General features: G+C 49.2%; 1 protein-coding gene across 3 annotated transcripts in view; it reads left to right on the top strand.

Annotated features, from left to right (window-relative positions):
• Positions 1-23,148, top strand: part of LHPP (phospholysine phosphohistidine inorganic pyrophosphate phosphatase) — an 88,876-nt gene that overhangs the window by 39,391 nt on the left and 26,337 nt on the right. The gene's annotated exons all lie outside the window — the stretch shown is intronic.

The following is a 23,148-nucleotide window of genomic DNA, read 5'->3' as shown; positions in this document are numbered from 1 at the left end:
AGGCAGTTTTCCTCTGAAACTTGACGTCTTTTTCCCTCTGGATGCTGCCAGGTGACTCCTGTGCTCATCCTCTAACAAGGACACCTTTACCTCAGTGTTGATGAGCACACGCTGGAATTCATAGCTCTTTTCAGATGGTGAGAGCTAAGAGTGATATTTAGATGGGGTGTCTCCATTATCGATTTTCCTTCTGCCTTTTAAATTCTCGTTACATATTTATAATGCTGTTACAGCAAAGATGCCTAAAGCACAACCATGGGCAGTGTTTGGTCTCTGAGTCCCAAATGAAGCTGAAAAAACTGCTGTTGCTGTGTAAACACTATGTCAGGAGCTGATTTTTATGCATACTGCTGAGCATTTTAAACCAACAATAACGAAAAGAAGGAAAAGATTTTACCAATGTGTAATCTAATATGAAACCGATTGATTTGGTTAGAGACTGAGAAAGGTGTTCAGGCATGTCAGCCCTTCTTGGGGTTTTCATGCTCTTAGATCATGGCAGCGGTGAAACTCTTCCTACAGACAAGCCAGTTCATAGACACCTGCCACAGCAACAGGCGCAGACAAGCGGCTTTTCGCTGCATCAGCCTTTGGGTAGGATTTCTCTGACTAAGCATGAGGATATTTCTGGTTGTCTGCTGGGAAATGACCAGGCTGCGGTTGCAAAGGTGTTTCATTAGCATCGACTGAGCCCGTGGAAGGCAGGTGATAGCTCAGGTACGGTCAGGAACTGACTTCCCATGCTAGGGTTAAGTATGTGCCCCAGAGCGGGGCTTGGACAGTTTTTCCATGTTTTACCCACTTTTTATGCAAAAGCTTGAAGCCTGTTTGACTGAGACACAAATCTCTGTTTGCGACTAGACTGAAACATTTTAGCTTTTGATTCCTGATAGTTTTTATTAAGTACAGCCTAACCGGAGTAACTGTGTGAAAGGCAGGGACTGAAACAGCTGGAATAAATCTCGTGTATGCCAGCGGTGGATGCCAGTCCTGCTGTAGGTCAGCTGCTCCATTACAGACCAGTCGTTTCACGGGGCGTTAATGGAGCTGACTTAAATGAAAGCGGGGCACATGCTAGAGGAGCTGGCTTTTATTCTTGCAGACAGAGCTCTTTATTTTTCCTTGCTGGTTGAGATGTTTTAGCAAACACTCGACTTCCTTGTCATCTTTAAACTATATAGAGAAGCGAGGAGTTGGCTTTTACCAAAGCAAATGGTCTTTTGCTTTGAAAAGTCCCTTCCTTCAGTTTTTGGCATGACTGATCACCCTGCTCTCAACAGTCCCTGAGCTTCATGATACAGTAGTTTTGTACAAAGCTGTATCTTTATGTGCATTTTAAGCTTTTAAAGCTGCATCTGTTTGAAAACATGTCCCTAGACAGCCATCCTGTAGTTTCACACACGGAGTTGGAGATGGGAGCAGAGGACTTACTTGGGAAGAGGGAGCGGGCTTGGGGGCTGTGAGACAGCAGCCAGGGGTGCTGACGGACACACGGTGATGGCCAGTGCTGCTGCACATAACTCAAGTTGTTAAATAATATCTGGATGAAAATACTACATGTTAAAAGACTGTCACAGCTTGAATTCAACCATATTGTGCATTTGCCCTGAGGAGCAATCCTTTACGAAACGCTCACATCTCCTTCCCCATGCCAAATCCTCGTCTTCCCATCACACAGAGCAGACATGACCTCAAATGTGCCGGGACTCACAGGACAACTTTTTCCCGTCACCAGTTGCTGGTTTCCACGTGGGATTTTCTATTGTGTCTTTCTGGCAGTTAAATACAAGCATTAATGCCTTTATTTCCAGAGTGGAGCTTTGAATCCTGCCTTAACTGTGTGTGCAGGGACAAGAGGCACAGAGGTTCAAACTAACACTGGCCGCAGGGTCAATTGCTCGCATGCTCAGTTTGAAAGTACTCCAGCATCACATGTAAACATACGTTGGAAACGCATCTGTGTGGGCTCAGCCCTGCTGCAGACGGGCTCCCAGCCGGCCCTGGGCAGGTGCTCGGAAAATCACAGCGCCTGGAGGAAAGCCTGGGTATCACAGAGGAACGACGTGGCTGGGCAGAGGGAGAATGCACTCCTCCGCAGGGCAGCACTGACCTTTTTCATTGCTAGAGCATCCCTGTCTCCCTTCATCAGGCGTTGGAGGTGCCGGTCGCCTTTGGGCTGGCTCACACGGGCTCTGCTGAGGTTGCTCTTTCCTCTGTCCTGGCTCCCGTTCGTGGAGCGAAAGGACAGGTTTTGGCTGAGGACTCCGAGTCCAACTCCTGTTCGTACAAAGTGGGTACAAAGACCTCAGTTGCAAGAAAAAAACCCAAAAACCTGTCTGCATTTAAATCAGCCTAATTAAAGTGGCTTTTTCCAGGAGCTGGCAGGCACGCTGCCCAAAGGGATTCGTGCAATTACTGTCTTTTGTGTTTGTCTGGTGGGGTTTTTTCTTACAGCACTCATTTAGGGGACATTGCTGGGGGAAGATCACCTATGTACGTTATTTTAAGTCTAGAAATAGGGAGCTGGATCCTCACCTGCTAGAAGGAGTGAAGTAAATCGGCGGAGCTCTGCTGATTTACACCTGCTGGTGCTCTGGCCCACTGGGTGCCTGGAAATAGCTTAGCAAGTGTAAAAGGAAAAAATGGTCTCTCCATCCATCTGGAACACATTGCATACATCAGGGGAAGGAGCGGCATTTGTGAGAGTGAATGCTTCATTTATCAGTGGACGAGCTATTGAAAAGACTGGATGTAGCTGGGATAATTATAACCAAGATTAGTCGTCTTGGAATGGAAAAGTAATGACAATCCTAATTTTACCAAATCCTCTGAAATTTACTGTCTATTTATTTAACACCCCGGACCCTTTCCTGTGGCAGAGGATCGGCTAGATTTATGGAGATGCAGTTTAGTAATCTAAATACTTGGGAGTCCATGTGCACGGCCTGTGGGCTGCTCTGGTTATTTTCACCGTCACTGCTCAGAGGCCGTGGGAACCGGGAATGCAGACGGGAGCGGAGGGAGGCACAGGCCAAAAATCAGCCGGCGTCAGTCGAAACACTCTTGTTCCCCTTGCTTTGCAGACAGGAGGTACCTGGCCTTCATAGGCAGCTTTAGCTGTTGGCACTGTTGGGAAGGGGACAAAGCTCCTTCTGTCCCATCTTGAGGAAATGCCTATTTTTTCTTTCTCCAACATATCTGTGGTGTTTTTTCCTGCATGTAAGGAGAGGCAATATGTATTCAGAAATTCCCCGTGCGGGGAAGATTATAGTAGCAAGTGCATATTTGAGTTAGAGAGCTGACTGCAGTTTCCCTGTGACAAGCCATGGTTATCACCTGTCTGTCCTAGAGTCTTACTGAAACTGAAAAACTCTGCTAGAAGCTGAAATAGCAGTGCAAGATCGAAAATCCCTTTGGGACAATACAGGGTTTGTTAAAAAAGAGAAGAGGTTATCCATGAAAATGAAGGCAGGCAAAGGAGCAGAGCTATGGGCCTGGAAGCCCTTTTGCTGCCATTGTTTAATATTAGGAGAAAATGCCTGGACTGGGGTTTAATAATTGTTGCTGGTCTTTTTTGTAGCGAGTTGGTAATTGCTAGGCCTGTCTGCATTTGTGGGTTTATGAGCTGTGCTGCCTTTTGGCTGAATATTTACTCTTTTCTCACCATGAAAGTAACTGTCTTTTCCAGTCCAGCATGCCTTGCAGCAGTTGAAACACATAGCCTTGATTTCCCGTTCAACTCGAAAGTACCGTGGGATTTGAGAGTTGTTACAAGCACACATGAAACCCAAACAACAAATGCTGAAAGATGAAAATGTTGGTCCAAAGAAGACAGAAAGAAAATTTCCTTTGACTCCTTCCGAGTCAGGGTTTCAGTCCAAGGGGTTCGGTAGCGCTGTAAGCCTTTGTGCTTCAAGACACAAGCCAAATTCTCACTAATAAAATTTAAAAGGCAATTTTCCTTCAGGGCACAAATTCTAATATAAAATCTCCTACGTTTTCTTAAACCACTGTCAGAAACTGGCCACTGTTGAAAGTGGAATATACAATTAGATCAGGCTGCCTGTCTGAACTGGCGTGGCGGCTCTCGCGTGCTACGCCTTCCTATATGAACATACAGGAGGGGTGTGTTGTCATTGGTACTGCTGCATCGTCACCAGGAAGGCCACAGGCTCCAGATGGGTCAGGTAATCGGGGAGGCAGGAGGGGAAGAGGGGTTTGAACGTGTGTTTGGAGGTGTATCAGGAAGCCCCGGTGCCCTGGTTGCTGAAGCAGTGACTTTACAGTCCCGTGCTGCCGTCCCTGCCTGCCCCTCACCTTGGTGGCTGACTCCCAATTTTGCGTACATCCAAGTCCTGAAGAGTTTGGGTAAGGTGTCGAACGATGCAGGATTGGTGGTTTATTAGGGAACGTCAGTGCTTTTTAGTCAGTGCTTTTTAGCCTGGGAGCTGTGAAACAGTTGGCCTGAGCAAAGCGAAGGAAGAAATCTTAGCATGTTCTTAGGCAAATGGTGGGATACTAACACAAAAGGTGCCCCCTGCCACATGTCCTGAGGAGACCTAGAGCCCTTAGTGCCAGCTCTGCTCCACAGTCAACCCTTTTGTAGGCAGCCGGTTAAACCTGAGAGCCCACAGCCACTCCAGGTGTTAGAAAATCAAAGCAACTTCCTGAGGTTTTTGTAGCTCACCAGTTTCCTGCTGCAGCGTGGGCAAAAATTATAGAAGCCGGGTATCTGGCAGCAAGAGGTGGGTTTAGGAGTAATTTCTGCCTTGTGCTGCCAGCTGTGCAGCAGCTCCGGTGCAGCTGTGGATGTGGCAGCCTCGCCGGGCTGGAGAGCCACGTGCAGGTCTGGTCCCTCTCCGGCTGAAGCCGATGGGAGCCTTTCCCATCACTCCCAAAGACATGAAAAAGGTCTTGCAAAACCCAAGTGTATTGCTTTCTTCCTGTTTTTTTTTATTACTCTTAAAACATTGCACACCCCAGTCACAAGAGGCAGAGGTGTTCTTGAAATCCTGACCTGGGATCACTTTACAATAAAAGCTGCGGCAATATTCTCCGTGCCATGTTTTGGGAGAGTGTTTTCATGTCGCATAAACACAGGGTTTCTCAGAAGTTGCTCTGAGAGGCTCTTGGAAAATTTTGAGAAGCATGTTAGAGGAGATGTTAAATAGGACAGTTGCAGGAGGGGGGATGGACTAACCTCCTTGCCTTCCATCAGTGCCTCGGACTCTTCATTCCAGCTGCAGTGTACATTATTTAGCTCAAAATTGTTTCTTCTGGCACCCTCCTCCCACAAACTTGTGTACTAATATGGCCATTCTCAAGGGCTTTGTCCCTGCCAAAGCACAGCCTGTTACCAAAAGAAAAAGACAATTAAGAGGAAGCAGTGGAGTTTGCCATATAAACGTTGAAAACTTACCCACGCTGAATAATAATGCAGAGCGTCGTTTCATCCAGACAGATGCTTCCTGGATCGAAAGGAGTGACTGGATCTGATGGGAATGGATAAACAGTTCTGCTGCTCCCCGTTCCTGCAGCTCAGCTCCCCGGTACCGTCTCAGTGACCGTCCCTGCCTGGCCGTGCGTCGCTGCGCTGTCACACGGGATGACTCTGCCTTGGGAGGCTCAAGCGGGGGGTTTCGTGAGCAGCCCAAATCCTGGTTGTTGAGGGGTCTAGATGGAGACCCGAGCACGGGTGCTGCTCCTGCCAGGTTCGGTGAGGGTGCACACGAGCATGTTGCCAGTGCCAGCGGCTCCAGCTGCCTCCTGACACCGGCATGCTGGTGGCTGTGCCCAGCATCGCACATCCTTTTCCCGGGGGGCAGAAATCATTCCTGGGCGGCTCTGGGCAAACCAGGGCAGTTGAAAACTTCCCTCAATCCCCTCTGCAATGCTGGCGTTGCGCCCATGCATGCAGTTCTTCTGCCCTCCTTCCCAGACCATCTTCTGCACCGGTTGCAGTTGCTGAGCGGGGACCTCCTTGCTGCTGGTGGCTGAGCCGTTCCCTCGCAGTCCCCTTCGGATGGGGACATCTCGCAGGGATCCCTTCCCAGGAGAAGCCAGGCACTTCTCAGCAGGATGCTGTACCCCTGCGGTGCCTCGGTAACGAGCTGTCCTGGCCCTCCTGACTTCGTCTGAGGCAGAAGGCTGTGCTGCAAGCTTGAGGGGAAGGTGCAAGGAGAGGTTTGGGGGAAAAGCAAACCGAGCCATCACCGGGCGCTGTAGGCGGAGAGGGAGCCGGGGCTGAAAGTGAAGTGCCAGACCGGCCCAGCCTGTGCTCCAGGGCCTTGCTACACTCCCAGCAAAACCCACGCACACGGCCAGGTGGGTTTTATCCAGGAAAGCAGTGCTCAAGGAAAAACATGCAGAAAGGCTGTGGTGCTTGTTCCAACTCATGTGCACCTGTGTTTTCTGAATGGAAAAGTCCACGGTCCTGTGAGAGTGGCTGGAGAGGAACCCCATCTCACAGCCCTCTGCAAGGGCTCTGCAAATGGTGGAGACATGAAACAACCTATATATGAGGTAATTGGCAGCGTCCTCACTTCTGCCTGACCTTTCAGTGCTCTCTAACTCGATTACCAGCCGTCCCTCTCCTCTAAAGTAGCCTGGCAGGCAGCGTTGACAGGACCAGCCACCAAAATGGCAGAAGGTGGCAAGAAACGAAAAGCAACTGAGAACGTTACTGTCTTGCCTGAGTGTTTCCGTATTGGATATGAGGGTTGGGATACGGAATTTGGCTGGGGCTGGATCGAGTGCAGACTGCATCCCTCTTCAGCGCTGTCTCGGCCGGTTAGCAAACTAACTGGATCCCAGGTGGCCATCATCTGGGAAGTGGCTGATTGCCAAGTAAATCCAGGAGCTGCTATCTTTATAGGAATCTCCTAGAAGATTGACTAGGCTGTAAAACAACAGTTTTCTGTAGCAATTACTCTGCGGGGAATTTGGCCAGATCTCTGCGTTGTAAATGTATAGGACATATGCCTATAGAAATCCTTGAGAGTGCGATAGAGTTTAATCAATCCCATTTGTTTGTGTGGAGAGTCAGCCCAGATCTCTGCGGCAGATGCCCAGAGGACGCTGGAGGCAGCACAACCTGTTAAAGAAAGATATATGTGGCCCCGTAAACAGAATACACTGAATTTGCCTTTTTTCCCTCGCTCAGTCGTTCCCCTTACAGCATTCAGTGTTCACTCATCCTTTCATTTTCCTTTTTTTTTTTCCTTCTGTCTCTTTGCCCCAGATTCCTGTCTTTCTTTATTTGTTTCTTTATTTATGTGCCTGCCTTTCTTTCTTCTTACGCTTCATTCTGTGCTGGGAGGCAAGAAGAGGCGATTGCACGTGACGGGGCTGTGCTGCAGCCCCGCTCGCTGCGGGTCCCTGCCGAGGCCTGGGACTGAGCAGGAGCAGGGACATGCTGGGGGTCCTGGTGGGCTCCGGCTGCTGCCCCGAGGACGCTGTGCCCCGCGATGTCCCTTCGGGAAGCACGCATGGAGAGTTGCCCTGCAGGCTGCAGAACGAGCCCCCCACCAGCAATGGGTGTCCTCTGTGGAGGTGGGTCCTGGCTTTGGAGTTACACCAGTGACGCAAATCCCAAACGAGTTCCTAATGATTGGTGTTGTTTTAAGGGGTTTTATTTCCAAATAAGTGACTTTCTCAGGCATGTTTATTATTCCTTTTGGAAACTCTTGGTTCTGCTGTATGTCCAAGCTGCGTACAAGCAACAAACGGCGATAAAGAACAACCGATTGGCACGGTAATGCCCTGGCCAGCTCTTGGACTGTGGAGTTAGTGGATTGGAGATACAGGCAACAGGGAAGCTTAGGCTTCTCCTCTGTCTTGTTCGGCCTGCTGCCCTCACAAATAACATGGAAGTTTTGTGTAATTACAGGAAATTTGAGAAAAGTTTGTCCTCTTGGTTTATCTGTTCTGAGTTTGCAGTTTGCATACCAGCTGCATGTTGTTTGCTATCACCTTTACTGCTTCCCCTGGGCAGCTACTTCTTTTGCTCTCTTTATTTTCTGGATCTTTCGTACAGCGAGAGGGAAGAGGACCTTTCCAAAGGCACAGCACACTGTGGAAAACCGCAGAACGACTCGGGGCAGGGTATAGACTCCCTAGAGTGGCCAGGCTCTTACGGAGAAGACAGGCCACTGTCTCTGAAAGCCACGCGGCTGTTCCTATCTTATCAAGCTCGTTTCAGAAGACACTGTGGGAGAAGTGTCCTTTACACTGAGATTGCCGTGCCTGCTTTCCAAGTCGGTGCTGGCTCCACATCCAGAGCCAGCACGTGCCATGTAGCTGGGACACTTGGCAGGGATTTCCTATCTGCAAATGGTAATTACTGGGACAGAAAAACACCCCAAACCTAGACCAGTCTTGGTCTTATCTGCTGAGATTCTTAAAGAAACAGCACAAAAAAACCTGAATAATCCCCTCCCCGGAGATTAAATATGGTATTTAATGCCTTCCTAAAATAGCTAGGACTCAAAGAAGCACCCCAGTGTTGTTTCTGTGACTTGCAGAGTGTTTGCAGAAAGCATCCTCCAGTAATTTGGGTACTGCAGACAGTGCTGGGGCTGTGGCAGAGTGTGGCATCTGGCCAGCGTGTTAGAGGGGAAAACAGTGTCATCACCAGAAAAATTGAAATATAAAATAAGCAGACAAATGAGCCTTGCTTTTCCTACAATAAGCCTGTCTGGTGCACTGAAAAGCACGAGGGTGGGGAGGAAAGGAAGCCCTTCCTCCCTTAAACAACTGCTCTGTCCCTCCTCTCCCCTCCTAGGAGGCCATCATCTCCTGTGGATTGAACCTCACTCCCTCTTCCTTGTCCTCCTCTCCCATGGCAGTGCTCATTCCTTGGGCTCTGCCTTCCTGCCTGTTTTTTCTGGACATCTGTGGGCTTGCGGGACCAGCACACCACATTTCTGAAAACCTCGGTTGCGCTGTTGGAGGTCCCACTGCATCTGTGGATCCTGTGGAGCATCACGTTGGCCGGACAGCCTTTCCGAGCCTGCATCCCACTTGCAGCATCCAACTCCTCATCAAAGAAAGCTGTAATTTTTTGGTCTCCAGGAGAGGAGCAGGTCCCAGGTCGTGGAGCCACCTTTCCAGTAGATGGCATCAAAGACAGCGAGTTCCTCTGCCAGACCTGGCTCCCCATCTCCAGCTGGGGAGGGAGGGCTGTTTCCCTGAAGTCCCATTTCCCAGCAGCGCTGGAGCAGCCATTCCTTAAAAAAAGCAAGCTCCTTAAAGCAGCTGAACTTTAAAAAAAAGTCAGCTGTGCGTCGCTTTTCTTTTTCTTCAGCGTTAAGCGACGTGACCCGTGTCATACGCCCACGTGGCGCCTGGTGTTCTACCCGGCAGTGGGGACTGGGTGACTGCTGCTCCCTGCCCTTCACTTGCCTTCGACCATTCAGCCGTAATCTCACCTGAAAAATTCGTTGAAAATGCATTGATGAAAAATCATTATGGGCCTTTAGGTGCAGGTTTTGATGTTTGAATTTAGTTTACCTTTTATATGTATACATACTTTTTGCATATGCAGTGCCCTGTGTAGTAGGAAGGTGAAAGGCATTTCATCATCTTTCCCTTTCTTTCTTTATAAACCCTGAATAGACCTGATAGTTGTTGGAGGTCGTTGATCTACTGGACGTGAAGAAATCCCTCTTCCCGACTCCCACCTGTAGGGATTCCCATGATCAGCAGGTTTAGCACACCGGGAGACTCCACTGCGCCAGAGCTGACACATCCCATTTGAGAATTTAATCCCTGACTCACCATTATTTCGGTTCTCTTTGGGAGCATTTCCAAAACCGAGTTCCCTACATTAGCAGAAGGAGGTCAGGAAGAGCGGGTGGCTATGCCGTGAAGTTTGGGAGGAAGGAACATACATGTAGTTTTTGTTTTTAAACTTAGACCCCAGTGACTTTTAAATACAATGATCATAATATACCCTGCCCTTGGGAAGTGTATTTAAGCTGCCTCCCAGTGCTTGCATTAGCCGATAGACTTAGCAGGATTTTATGGATCTATTGTCGTTTAAAAGGAAAGCTGGAATTTTGTCCTGCTCTGTTTATACATTCAAAGACAAAAAAAAATGCCTTCCCTTCTTTACTCAGGCATAGATACCAGCTAGACCTTGGGCCTAACTCCTCAGCCCTCACCTGCTCGAGGCAACCTTGGCTAGAGCCGGTGGCAGGCAGGATTTGGCCTGTTGTGTGATGGTTGCGGGGGGCAGCCCTGGCCGACCGGCTGTCCCGGCAGCGTGGCAGGCAGTGCTGGCTGCCCTGAACACACAGCTCCTGCCTGCACAGCCCAGACCAGGGCTACTTGCTTCACCTGGACAAGAAATCCCCTTGCAAAAGCAGATGAGATTGGAGAGGGAGAGCAAATTTCTTTTGATGCCATATGGAAAAATTAACTTTCAGATGGTTTAAACTGCTGCATGCTCAATTTTAACTTGACTATTCGTATGCTCCCAGCTTTGAAGAATTGCATAGCCCCGGAAGAAATCTTTCTGATAATTATTTTGTTCCAATTACTTTGGAAGTGAATATCAGAGAATCACATTCTTCAGTACTGACTGCCCGGTGAGTGGGTGCAGAGGCGGCAGAGGTCCTGCCTGCCTTTCACAGCAGGAGCGTGCGCGTACAGAGGAAAAGATCCTGAACGTGATTGTAGAAATGGCCACAAAGATAGAGTGCATATAATAAAACTGCAAACCAGAAACAGATCCCTGAACAGCCCTGAGGCCTGATGGGTTGTCTCTGTGTCACACAGATAGTTGTTTCGTATAGATGGAAGACGCGTGTGGCTTGATCGTTAATATCAAAGGGGCTTGGGGGACCTGAAAATGTGGTAGGAGGGTGGGGGCGAGGCAGAGGGGCTCTGTTCTGCTTTGCCAGATGCCCTGTTCCAGAAGACGAGCTGATTTAGGATAGCTGTTATCTGCAGATCGCTGCTCCATGCTGGCCACTCAGATGCTCGGGTGCGCAGAGGCCAGGAGCGTACCGGCACAAGCAAAGGTATCATTTGCACGTGACAAGGTCTGGCTGCAGGCTGCTGCTGCTCCCTGCTCGAGCTCAGACCAGCCCAGCACACTGACCACCTCCTGCCACTGGCCTGGAGGCAGGTCTCCTCTGCCGCTATTATTTTTTTAACAGCAGACAATTTTTGAAAAGCATACAGGAGCTTCTAGAGTTCATGTCTTGTGAAAGAACTTTCATATATGTCAATAGGTGGTCAAAAGAAAGTGTTCTTTTCTCCTCTGCAGACCTGCTGTCTTTGAAGCACCATTCAGATGAGTAGCACAGAGGGGAAGAAAAGGCTCTGTCCATGCCAGCGTCTGGTCACTGGGTGAAACTGGGGATTCTGCTCTGTGCTGGAGGTCTTGCTGTGAAAGTCTGGTTTGGGCCCCTCACTACAAGAAGGACATTGAGGTGCTGGACGTGCCCAAAGAAGGGCAGCAAAGTGGTGAAGGATCTGGAGCACAAGTCTGATGGGAGCAGCTGAGGGAACTGGGGGGGTTTGGTCCGGAGAGCAGGAGGCTGAGGGGAGATCTGATCATTCTCTACAACTGCCTGAACGGAACTTGTAGCCAGGTGGGGGTCGGTCTCTTCTCCCAGGTAACAAGCGATGGAACAAGAGGAAATGGCCTCAAGTTGTGCCAGGAGGGGTTTAGATTGGATATTAGGAAAAATGTCTTCACTGAAAGGGTTGTCCGGCACTGGAACAGGCTGCCCAGGGAAGTGGTGGAGTGCCCATCCCTGGAGGGATTTAAAAGACGTGTAGATGTGGTGCTTAGGGACATGGGTTAGTGGTGGGCTTGGCAGTGCTAGGGTAACGGTTGGACTGATGATCTTAAAGGTCTTTTCCAATGTAAATGATTCTATGATTCTATGAAACTGCAGGATGCTTTTCTAACGAGGACTTTTATCTAAGAAGCCTTGGATTGTCACCCTGCTGAATGCAGAATGGCTCTATCTCTGTGTTATTTCAGTTTTCTCAGGTCATTAAAAATCCTTGCGAGCAGGAGTGCTGGTGGGCTGCTGGAGAGCGGAGCACACAGCTTCATGTGGGACCTTGTCTGGCATCAACAGTAGAACAGTCCAGAACTCAGTCTGGAAAGCGATGCCAGGACTTTATGGCTTCTGTCCTTGAACTGGAACCAAACCTTCCGTATTTTAAAAACTGATTTGAATCAGGACCAGAGTGAAGGGAAGGAAATACTTAATGGGTTAGAATAACAGTTTCACTAAAGGCAAGCATCACCTGCCAGGGAAGGGTGCAGCGGTTGGGTTGGCTCTCCTAAGAAACACACAAGGAGTGTGGGGAGAGTTATAGCACAGGGGTTCAGCACCCAGAAAAGGTGATGGGCAGGCAGCTTGCCACCTCTGCCTGCACCTCCTGTGCCCCAGGCAGAGCCCCGGTGCCCCTGCACCCCGAGTGGGGCCATGCCTTTCAGGATGGTGGGGCTGGCATCACACTCACGCCGTGACGTGACCTGCTCCAGCATCGATGGGTGTGAAGCTGAGGATGCTGGTGCCTGTTGCCGAACTCTTGCCTGTTCCTGACCTAACTGGGCTTTTCCAGTCAGGGCTGAACCCAAGCTGGAAGCACAGCAGAGAAGGGACTGGGGTGATTCCTTAGTTTGCGAGGGTCCTGGAGACTTCTGCTTTGCGAAAATAGAAAAAGACCCTCCGTGGATTGTCTTCTCTTTTCATTTTGATCAGGCCACGGGTAAAGAGTAGGCTAAAGAGTTGCATAGCCACGAGTGCTGTTGGGGTTTCTCACCCTGGGGAGATAGCAAGGCACTCCGGGAGGAAAGTCAAAAGGTGATGCTACGTATCCTCGCGAGGGTCTAATGGCTGTGCAGGAGAGCAGGCTGCTGCGCAGCGGCAGCTCGTGGTGTCTCCTGCGCCAGCCAGGGCTTGGAGAGCAGTCATGTGGTTCGGGAGAAGCACAAAATGTCATTTTTTGGTGTGTTTCCTGGGGTGAGTTGCCAAGCCTACGTGCAGGCATGCTGGAGGACAGAGGGTTTGTCTGTCCCAGGCAGCTTTTGCCAGGATCTGCGCTCCGAGTAAGGCCACTGCAAAAATCTTGTCTAACAGAGGGAGAGTTGACACAGAGCTTTTCTGCAGCTCAGAAAAAAAGCAAATCTGCGTAGGGATAATACATTTGTTTAATGGATTAGATCTGAAAACAGGATTAAGCCCTCCTAAGGGCTTCGAGATGGCAAACAAGAAAGCTCAGCCAGGCCAGTGGGCGCTCAGTGTGGTCACACTGCACTGCTGGGAATGGTCTTGGCACTGGCAGCACCTTTTAGGGGGTGCTGGTGCCTTGGGGGACCTTCGAGGCTGCAAGGGGCTGTCAGGCTGATGCCCACCAGGGCCAAGACCACCTGGGAGCCTCCATAGGTGCCCCTGGCCTCCCCCTTGGGTGGGAAGTAAACAGCATCCTCCAGGACGAGCAGTCCAGCACTGCAGGGGGGTGAGGGAGGGAATCGTTATAAATTTAGCACATGACTTTTAAGGTACAAACTTAGCCCAGGATGTAAGTGGGTGCAAATCCGCCAACAGCAGCAACTAAACCCCTTTCACAAAGGCAAAGCTGGACCGTGTTCTCCAGGTGTGATGGTACCACAGTGCTGCCCAGTGTCACACAGTGCTGCAGCGTCAGGGAGGAGTTTCCTTCCCAGGAAAAAATGATGAGAGGTGCCAGTCACTTCCTTACCGGTTATCCTGTTCCGTGGGAATGAGGTGAGCAGAGCTTGAGGAACAGGCAGTATGGGAAGAAAGGGGAATAGTGGAATGAAGTTGAAAGAAAACCAACCTGATGTTTCCCAAGAACAGATCAGAGCGCCTGGGACTGTTCAGGTGTTATCCTTGGTTACAAGAGCTGAAAAGCTGCTTGAAATGGGAGATAAGAGGACCTCTCCAAATGACACCTTATAACATGATGCATAAAGGTTTGGCAGGCACTTGAAGTCTCACTATTTTTTATTCAGAAGGGACAGGTGGGCATGCTTTCAGAATGCTGCTGTGCAATGGTAAACCCTCTGTCCCAAACGTATTCCTCATTTGTAGCTTCAGGAAGGTTAAATATAAAATCACCCACTCGACATTACCTGGGGATTTCACCCCAGTGACCGGTCCACAGCCCTTGGCTCTCGCATGCAGTCCCAAGAGACAGGAGGAATTTGGCTTTGCATGCGCAGAGGAATGAACGAATAAATAAATAATCCTTCCTGGCCTATGCCATTCACCATTTATAGTCATGCAACAAAATGCTGCATTCTGGTTTTCAGAGAGCTGGGGGCTGGCTGGGGACAGGGAGAGGGGGATCCTCTCCATCGCTACGGGGGGGAAGCCTTGTCCCAGGCACGGGGCAAAGTCTGTCTGATGGGAGAAGCTGAAAGGAGCCCCAGCTCTGCAAAAGCCACAGGGAAGCTGTCCAACAGCAGCTCCATCTTGAGTTATCCTTGTCTGGTTTCCACATCGCTCATGTATATATGAACAGAAAGGCCAGAAGGGCTTGTTTTTGTGCTGAGGCTACGTAAGGGCAGCAAGGGAGTCCGTTGTTTGGCTCACAAAATGATTCAGCTCCTGTCTCACGAGGTTTGGCCATTGATTTCAGGGACGTCTGGAAAATTCACCTGCTTATTTCAGTGAAGGCAGCACATTACCCAGCTGGAGTGCTGGGCCCTGAGAGGATGCTGGTTTACAACTTAATTTGAGCAACCTCATTTGCATTTCAGATTTTGCAGAGATTTACACAAAAGTTTCCTCTGTGGTTGTGCCAGGGAAGTGCAGCGAGGGGCAGGCAGTGGTTCGGATCCAGGCGGTTCATGACGGGACACTGAGATCCCAGGGACAAGGACACGTGAGGACAGAGTTATGTCAGAGCTGTGCCCGGAGAGCTTACACCTCCCGTCTTGTGTGCATTGTGAAATGTCAGAAGTTTGTTCTTGGGGGCTGGGATAATCCTGCTCACTTAGGTTTATATAAACTTTTCAAAAATAACATTTAATTTCATCATTTTAGTACAAGAAACATCAGCTCCCATTCCTATTTCACAGATACTTGACATTCTTGGGAAAGATGAGCTTCTTTTAGCTTATGAGATACATCTTGATGCTTTTTTGGGTGTGTACATGTGCCCAGGTTCAGTTTATCTCAGCTAAAGTGGATTTCCTTTTCTTTGTTTTGTTTTTCTTTTCCTTTTTTTTAATATCTAGTTTATAGGGGTTGTGAAAACAGCCATCCATGGTTGCTGCAGTTCTGTTAAACACTTTAAGATCTTTTTCAGCTCATCTGTTTTCAGTGAAGCACTTAAGCATTTGCTCAGCTTTACCAAAGCCTTAATCTTGTCCCTTAAGATAAGGGGAAGTTCAAATATCTTGTTGAAAAAGGAAAGATTTTCTGAGACTGTGGAGTTCAGTGTTCACCGTAACTCCCTGAAATAGCCATAATACAGAATAAATTTGTCTACTCCTGCTTTGTTCTTGGCATAATCCATTGATAGTACAAAGGGCAATTAGCAAGTAAGGGCTTCACTCGAAATCAGTTTGTCCTGTCGTCTGCCCCAAAGCTGGAGCCGAGAAAGGTCTCAGGGAGAAGACTGAGCCTGGTAGCAGAGTTGTGGAACACACATCCCTGCTCCCTGCTGTGCTCATTGAGGATGCATGTTCAACAAGCGAACGGCTTTAGCCACGAGAGCGGTGTATTATTGCCTTTTGAATACCCTGCATTACTGTTCTCATACAAAAAACCAGTGGAAAATTAGCTGGGACTGGTGAAGTAGCATCTGTGTTATCTTTTCCTTAACCCCGCTTTACCTCTCCTCATCTCCAGATGTAAATCCTATCACTAATGGGATTTATTGCATGGAAACCTCAAGAGCAAAATCTGCAGCTTTTGGAGGAACGTATAGCTTAGTTTTCTCAGTAAATCATATCACTTCTATGCAGGTTGTTTAGCTGCAGCGTGCTCCTGCAATCGCGTGCCTGCTAACTTTCCTAGTTCTCGCCAGAGTTATTTGGCAATGTTTGTATACGCAGAAATGCGGACTCACATGCATTTGAGGCTTCTCCTTTTACACCCCAGAAGCAAACAAGCCAAGCAAAGGGAGGTGTCGAAGGCAGCTCTGCTATTAAGCCGACGTTTCCTTTCTTCTTGCCTGTGCCCTGGTACACGCACGCCTGGGTACAGCCTCACAACACGGTGTCTGGCTTTGGGGCTGCCTTGCAGGGCTTTGGCCGATTTCAGTAGCAGCAGTGCTGGATGCTGGGTGGAAACTCCTGGCAACCTTCTCTCGCTTAAAGTCTTTGGTGTGTTTGTTTTCTCCGTTACAAGGCAGAGCGGTCACTGCTTTGTACCCTCCCTCGCAGCCTTCCTCCCACCCCTGCGGCGATGGTGTCCCCAGCTGTCCCCAGATGTGCACCCCGTTGGCAGCATTCTCCCCACCGTGCCTCTCCCTCCGCGCCTGGTGATGGCATTTCAAAGTCAAAGCACTAGCGGGGAGGGGACCTCTGCATGGGGCGTTTCGGACCTGTGCCTCTCTGATGGAGCCGCTGGATTTTTTTTCTTTCTCATCTTTATTTCTCAATGAACTTGCAGGGTGTTTAGTTGTTTGGACATGGCTACTCCTGGCTGCAGGCTCGCTGCTTTCTGGGGCTGCCAGCGTGAGTGATGTTATCTTATGCTAATGTGTTCACCTTATAGCATCTTCTGTCCCTCCAGCTCCCGGCAACCTAACAGGCATGTAATTAGGTTTACTCCCTGCAGTATTCCCCTCAGTGCTATCTTCTCTCTTCTCAAAGGCGGTGGTTGCAATGCAGCCCTCGCTGGGCTCAAACCCTCTCTGCCTTGCTCGTTAACTCATACCGTGGACTTTTAAACCGGGCAAGTAGGATTTTTAAATCAACTTCCAGTGTAAACTCTCCTCCCTCTATTAATGCAGGGCACACCCAGGTTAGCACAATCGAGGACTCGATATACTGGGTAAACACCAGTTACTAACTGGGTTAACATGTCCAGTTAAGGCTGTCTAAAAGGAGATCATCTTGGAACTGAGAAGCTCATGGATGTCGTGACACTGCCAAGAAGGGCTCTGCTGATCGCAGACTCCCCATTCAGGCAGTGATTTGGGTTGAGAGAGGTGACCAGAGCGGTCATAAAAATACTCATAAACTGCTGTATCACACTCTGGGGGAAGATGTATGGGTATGGTTGTGGGAGTGTTGTAGGTGCTGTGGCACCAAGACCAGAAGGGCTTGCACCATCAGACTTGTTGCAACAAGTCAGATATCTCCGTCGTGTGTTGGAAGTGAGGTGTTGCTGCGTGACTGTGCTGAGCACGGTTTGCTTCAAGTGTGACCCGAGAGAGGTACTTTGATGGCAGGAAGCCTTTAGTTCAGACCGATCTAAGTGTCACCTCATCAACTGCTTTGTGACACCTTGGCTCATAACCACAAGCTCTTCCTGAGCTCGCACGTTTTCCCCCCCAGCCCTGCCCTTGAGGAACTGCTGCTCTTACAGAGCCTCTCCACTGCTCCTCATGGCCAGGAGACCAGAAGGGATTTTCCAGTTCTCCCTGCAGCTCCGTCTGTCTGTCCAGGGGAAGCCAGGTTAGAGAGCGGCTTCTTTCCACCAGCTGCACCCCAGCCCGGCATGCTTCTGCTGGAGCGAATGGCTGGGTGTCCAGCAGCATGTCTGGCCTGATGGTGCTGGGGACACCTGGAGCCATGACACCAGCAGGGCCGTTTCTCAAAAATAAAGCCCTGGCACCAAATTTAAATAAATAATGCACCAGCTGGTTGGTGCTTTAACTGTCCAGGTCTACCCAGTGGTTTTGGGACCTTCAGAGGTAAGTTTGCATTTCCTCTGTGCCCTTCCAAGCATCTCTGCATGGTTTAGAAACAAAGCTCTTGCAGGAAGGGTTACTGAAGACAAGCAAAAGCCATGACTGGGAGGAAAGGGATCACAGTTATTTTAAAATAGTTTTTTGGTGGTTGGAGAGGCCTCAGGAGCGGTGACTTTTTGACTTTGTAAACATGTCACTTCTGGTGGGAACTGGGTAGAGACATTACCTACAGCAAACAGCTTTCTCCTGCCTCAGGCAGCATCCAGAAAAAAGGAAAAGGGCTGTGTGCTTTGTCTTAAAGCAGTGGAGAAACAGGTGCTGCCAAAGGAGTGGAATAAATTAAGTCCAGTGCTTTCCAGGAAGAACGTCCTGTTTCCAATCCCCTCTTCGTTGGCATTGAAGAGTTGGATTTAAGTAGGTCAGTTGCTCCTAGGGCTGTGAAGGCGAGAGCCGGAGCTGTAGCACGGTGCAGACGAGAGATGCAAGCCCTTCCCCTCGCAGTCCTGGCCTCCAGGACTCCTGGCGTTTCAACCCTCTGCTCTCTTGAGCTCTGCTTTACTTTTCTGATCAGAGCTTTGCTTGGCCACTACTGATGGAGGAAAGGCTGAGAGAGCTGGGGCTGTTTTGTCTGGAGAAGACTGAGAGGGGATCTCATCGATACTTATAAATATCTAAAGAGCTGGTGTCAAGACAATGGGGCCAGACTCTTCTCAGTGGTGCCCAATGACAGGACAAGGGACAACAGGCACAAACTGGAACTCAGGAAGTTCCATCTGAACATGAGGAAAAACTTCTTCCCTCTGAGGGTGACCGAGCACTGGAACAGGCTGCCCAGAGAGGTTGTGGAGTCTCCTTCTCTGCAGAGATTCAAAACCCGCCTGGACGCCATCCTGTGCAACCTGCTCGAGGTGATCCTGCTCTAGCAGGGGGTTGGACCTCCGGAAGTCCCTTCCAACCCCTACCAGTCTGTGAATCTGTGAATCTGTGAGGTATGAACACTAAACACCTTTACCCCATGGCTGCCGGTAGCAGTATGTGTTGTTTGCTCTCTATCAATCTATGGCAAGATAAAGATGACCGCCCCGCTCTACGCTCTGTGCCCAAGAGCAGGGTGGGAAATGGTACAGCTCTTACTGCAGTGATACGCAAAACGCATTTGCACCGAGTGGTTCAGAAATACGAGTTTTCCTTATCTTTTCCCTGAGCCACTGGATCGGAGGGGACTGAGGAAGTCAGGATTTATAACTGGAGGGCCAAGGAGGGGTAGCGTGAAAGTAACGGTCCAGATCTATAGTCCAGCTATTTCTGAATGCACAAGAAAATCTTATCTGGATGCATCGTATGAAGTAACATGAATTCCACTCAGATGAAGAATCTAATTAAGTGCTGTAGGCTTTAGACAACACATTATTTTCAACAGTCTGACCCCAAACAGCCATTAAAACTGTTTCTGATGGCTAATATATGTTAAATGTTTTTGCTTTGATTAGAACAAGATTGTAATCCATACTTCAGTTAAGTTATTTACACTTATAAACTTTCTACAGTCAAAAGATCAATTGGTCATTAGCCAAGTAAGTCCACTGTAATTAACATTCACAGAAAACTTTTAATTATGTGCCTGTCCTTCACAGCAGGTGATGAGGGAAGCAAGGCCTTTCTCCCTCACGCTGCTGATGTTTAAATCAGGTTACAAGCTCTATATTGGGTGTCCCTAACTCCTGACCAGCTGAACTCCATTGGTAGAGGTTGGTTGGGGAAGACAGCAGCTGGTCCAAAGACCCCCAAGCCCAGAGGTACTCTCCCCAAACAGCTGGCTGAGCTGGACGGGGCTGTACGAGCATCACAGTGGGCTGGTCCAGACCATGATGGTGCTGTCAGCTCTGGCCAGATGTGCCCAGTGGTTTTTTGGTGGAAAGGGGAGCTATGGGGCCAGGTCTGCTCCCCCCGCATCTGCTGACACCATGCTTTGGCCTTCTGCTGTGCCTGGGCTCCTGTGGCTTTCTTTGCTGTTGTCATTACCCTGACTGGGGTGGGATTTCCATGCCCCACTTCGGTGCAGCATCCTGGCGTAGCACAGCCGAAACTCACGGGGACAGCTGCGGCTCGTCGCTGAGCCATGGGGAAGCTGGAGCGGTGGACACTATCCTCCCCGCCAATTAGCACAAGTTCGCAACGACTCTGAATTCAATTAGTGCTGTCAGCCAAGCAGGGTCCGTTGCAGGGATGGTCACGGAGAGGGACCTCTCCAAGTGATGCACCAAAATGTTCCATGCGCTTGGGACCAGTCACGCAGGGAAGGGGTCACTGGGGGGAGAAGAGCACGAGTGCCAGCCCGTGTTGGTGTATCGGGGGACGCACCCGGGGCTGGTGGCACAGGGCACCACGCGTTGTTGGGTGGGCAGGTACAGGCACGCACAACACCAAGTGACGCAACGGGAGGCGTTGAAGCCAGCAAGCAGCGCTGGCTGTTGGCCAAGCCGTGGCAGCAAGCTGTGCCTTTTTGCACTGGCAGCCCCTAGATCTTCTCCAAAATTGCTTTTCTGCAGATAATAATGAATAGCCCCTTTATACTTAGTAACTGGGTAGCGCTGGTTTCGCCTCCCTGAGAAAAATCAGCATCCCTCCTTCGAAGGGACAGGATTATGCTCTTTTTTCCATATGTGGGCTGCATAATTCACTATAATTTTATTATCTCTGTGCACTCAGAAACACACCACATGGCTCTTCTGTAAGTGGCGAAGATAAGAGGCTACACCAGCATGAATTTTCTTTAATAAGATTATACTATGATAATAGGCTACTAGAATAATTTAGCTCCTAATGATTTTGTTCTTTCTTGCTTCCACATGATCAAGGGCAATACACATTAAAGTTGCAGAGGCTTTTTTAATTATGCAGTAGTAAGTATATATTTTATATAACAGCTTTAATATTCAAAGGGAATTTTTGTTTTTGTGGGAAATACTTGGTGTTGCCATTTTCAAGGCTCTGTGTGTGTAAGCACATGCAGGCGTATGGTCGAATTTCTGCAATACACCGGTGGTGTTTTTTGTGGGAAAAATCCAAGTGTTGAAACATAATGCAGCCAACCAAGCTGTCTGGAAGGGGATCAACCTTGTAATACTTTAATCTGATAAAAAAAGAAGCAAAAATTGTAAATTATTTCTTCATGCTGATGAGTTGCCTAACATCAGGCATTCAAATTAGGAAACGTTGGCTCGACTCCCTCGGGGCCTCAGTTTCCCTTTCAGTAAAACAAATGATTTGCTGGGACTTTTAAACCTGCCTTAGTGGATACCCTAGCTGGTTTATATTGCACCCTGGGAGCGCCGAGAGATTTAGTTCCCTAATGTTTGTAAAACTCTCTAATATCTTTAAAGAAAGAGTGCAAAGTCTTATTTTAACATTCCCAGAGGCAGCGCTGGGTAACAGCTGTTACCTGGATTATATCCAGTCTTGGGAGAACATAATTTCATCCACGATCCTACCTGGCACCGAAAGCTTTTCTTTCCTTCACGGTGGAGTTGGCTTGGCCTTCAGTGCTATCTGAACCTGCTCTGCTTCATTGCAGCCTCCCTCGAATCACCGCTCTTCTGGCCTAAATATGGCTTGATTTGGCCCGATTTGAACAATAGCTCTTCAGTTTAATTTATATCAACATAGTTCCTGACATAAGCGAGGAGGGTAGAGGCCCGGTGCCACACATCTATTAATCAGAGCCGAGTGTTGCTTTGCCATCCATAGATGGTTTCTGCAGGCTGGAGTGGAAGGAAGCAGAGGTCTGCAATGAAAGACTTTTGAGGTTTGCTCTGAAAAGACTTGTCACCAAGCACAACATGCTCCTTCACCCTATGGCCATATCTTTGTGGCTTACGTAGCATAACTGAGAGGGCAGAATTCACACCGGCTGGCGAGTCCGGGTCAAAATTTTTCCCTTCTTCAAGGTCCTTCTTCAAGCACCCCTCTGGGTCCACATGGAGAAAGGAGAGGGAGATGTCCATGCATCTCATGAAGCTTTGGAGCTATATAAAGGATGAGGGATTTGCAGGAGATGGTGTTTGTACCGGGGTCATTTGGTCTAAGGCCACCTGGGCATGGTGGTGGGCGTGGTGGTTTTCACTTGGGCATGGTGGTGGGAAACTTAATCCAGGCGGGATTTCAGGTTCAGGGATGGATGGAGGGCACCAGTGTTTCAAACACCGCCTTGCTCTGCTGGCTAGAGGAAGAGTTGTATAACCCACTGCTGGGAAACTCATCAGCTGCCTGAGCTCTGCCTGCATGGAGTCTCTCGCTCCTTTTCCAGCAGATGAGAAATAGTAGCAGAAATTTTCCAGCTAGATGAGGTGGTGGAGTCGGGGGGTCTGGAGAACAGGAAAGGATTGTGGCAGTCTTCTTCAAGGCAAAGGCCTTTCCCCGCTGCCATTAACTGGGAGGATTTAACGAGTGTGTTCTTCAGCCGCTCCTCTGCCATCAACCCCAAGCTGAACCCTTGGGTTAGGAGCTGACTTTTCCTTTGGGACTTACAGGGCCTTATTCTGCAAGCTAAATCAGAGCCCAGATGGCTTAGAAAAAACAAGAGAGCTCCAACCTGAGAGCAGCTCTTGCCACGCACGTTCCCATGCTCTTTCAACAGGCTGGGGCTGCTCTGCCAAGTGTGATTTCAGAGGAAGCTTGGAAGGAAAGTCCAGCCCCGTCTGTCGTCCTTTCTTCAGAGAACTTCTGGTGCCTTTGCGATGGGCAGAATAGCCAAGAGAAAGGGCTTTTACAAAGCTGGGAGCTGGGTTTCTGCGCGTCCTGCTTCCCTTCTTCCTAGGACGTGTCCTCTTCCTCCATGAGTCACCCCATGGATGAGAATAAGAGAGTTTTTAGGGCAAAAAGGACAAAACAGCAGAAGCTGGCTCTTCAGAGCTGTTGTGCTGTGGTCGTTTGTTTGTGGATCTGCAAGCATCTGTCATCTCTAGCCTGGGGAGTTCAATCCCAAAGAGCTCCGGCATAGTCCAAACTGAATTACTTCAGTGTGTTTGTATGCGTAGCTGCACGCTGTGCTGGGTGGCTGCCTGCCACCCCTCGCCAAAGGTGGATGTGTTTCAGAAGTGAAGCAGTTTGCATGAATATAAATATTCAGTGCCTGTGGGTAAGTCGCAAACTGCACCAATCACCATGTTAAAATGTTTCCTGAAATTTGCTGGGAAGGGTGGACGCTCAAGGGCTGCAGGATTTGCCTCGTTAGCAGTAAAACAGCTTTCCTGAGGAGTCAAACCTCTCCTGCCATGGTGACACCTC

This window comes from Grus americana, chromosome 7 (genome assembly GCF_028858705.1).
Source record: "Grus americana isolate bGruAme1 chromosome 7, bGruAme1.mat, whole genome shotgun sequence".
In the NCBI taxonomy this organism is placed as follows: Eukaryota; Metazoa; Chordata; class Aves; order Gruiformes; family Gruidae; genus Grus; species Grus americana.
This window is presented reverse-complemented; position numbering and strand designations above follow the sequence as displayed.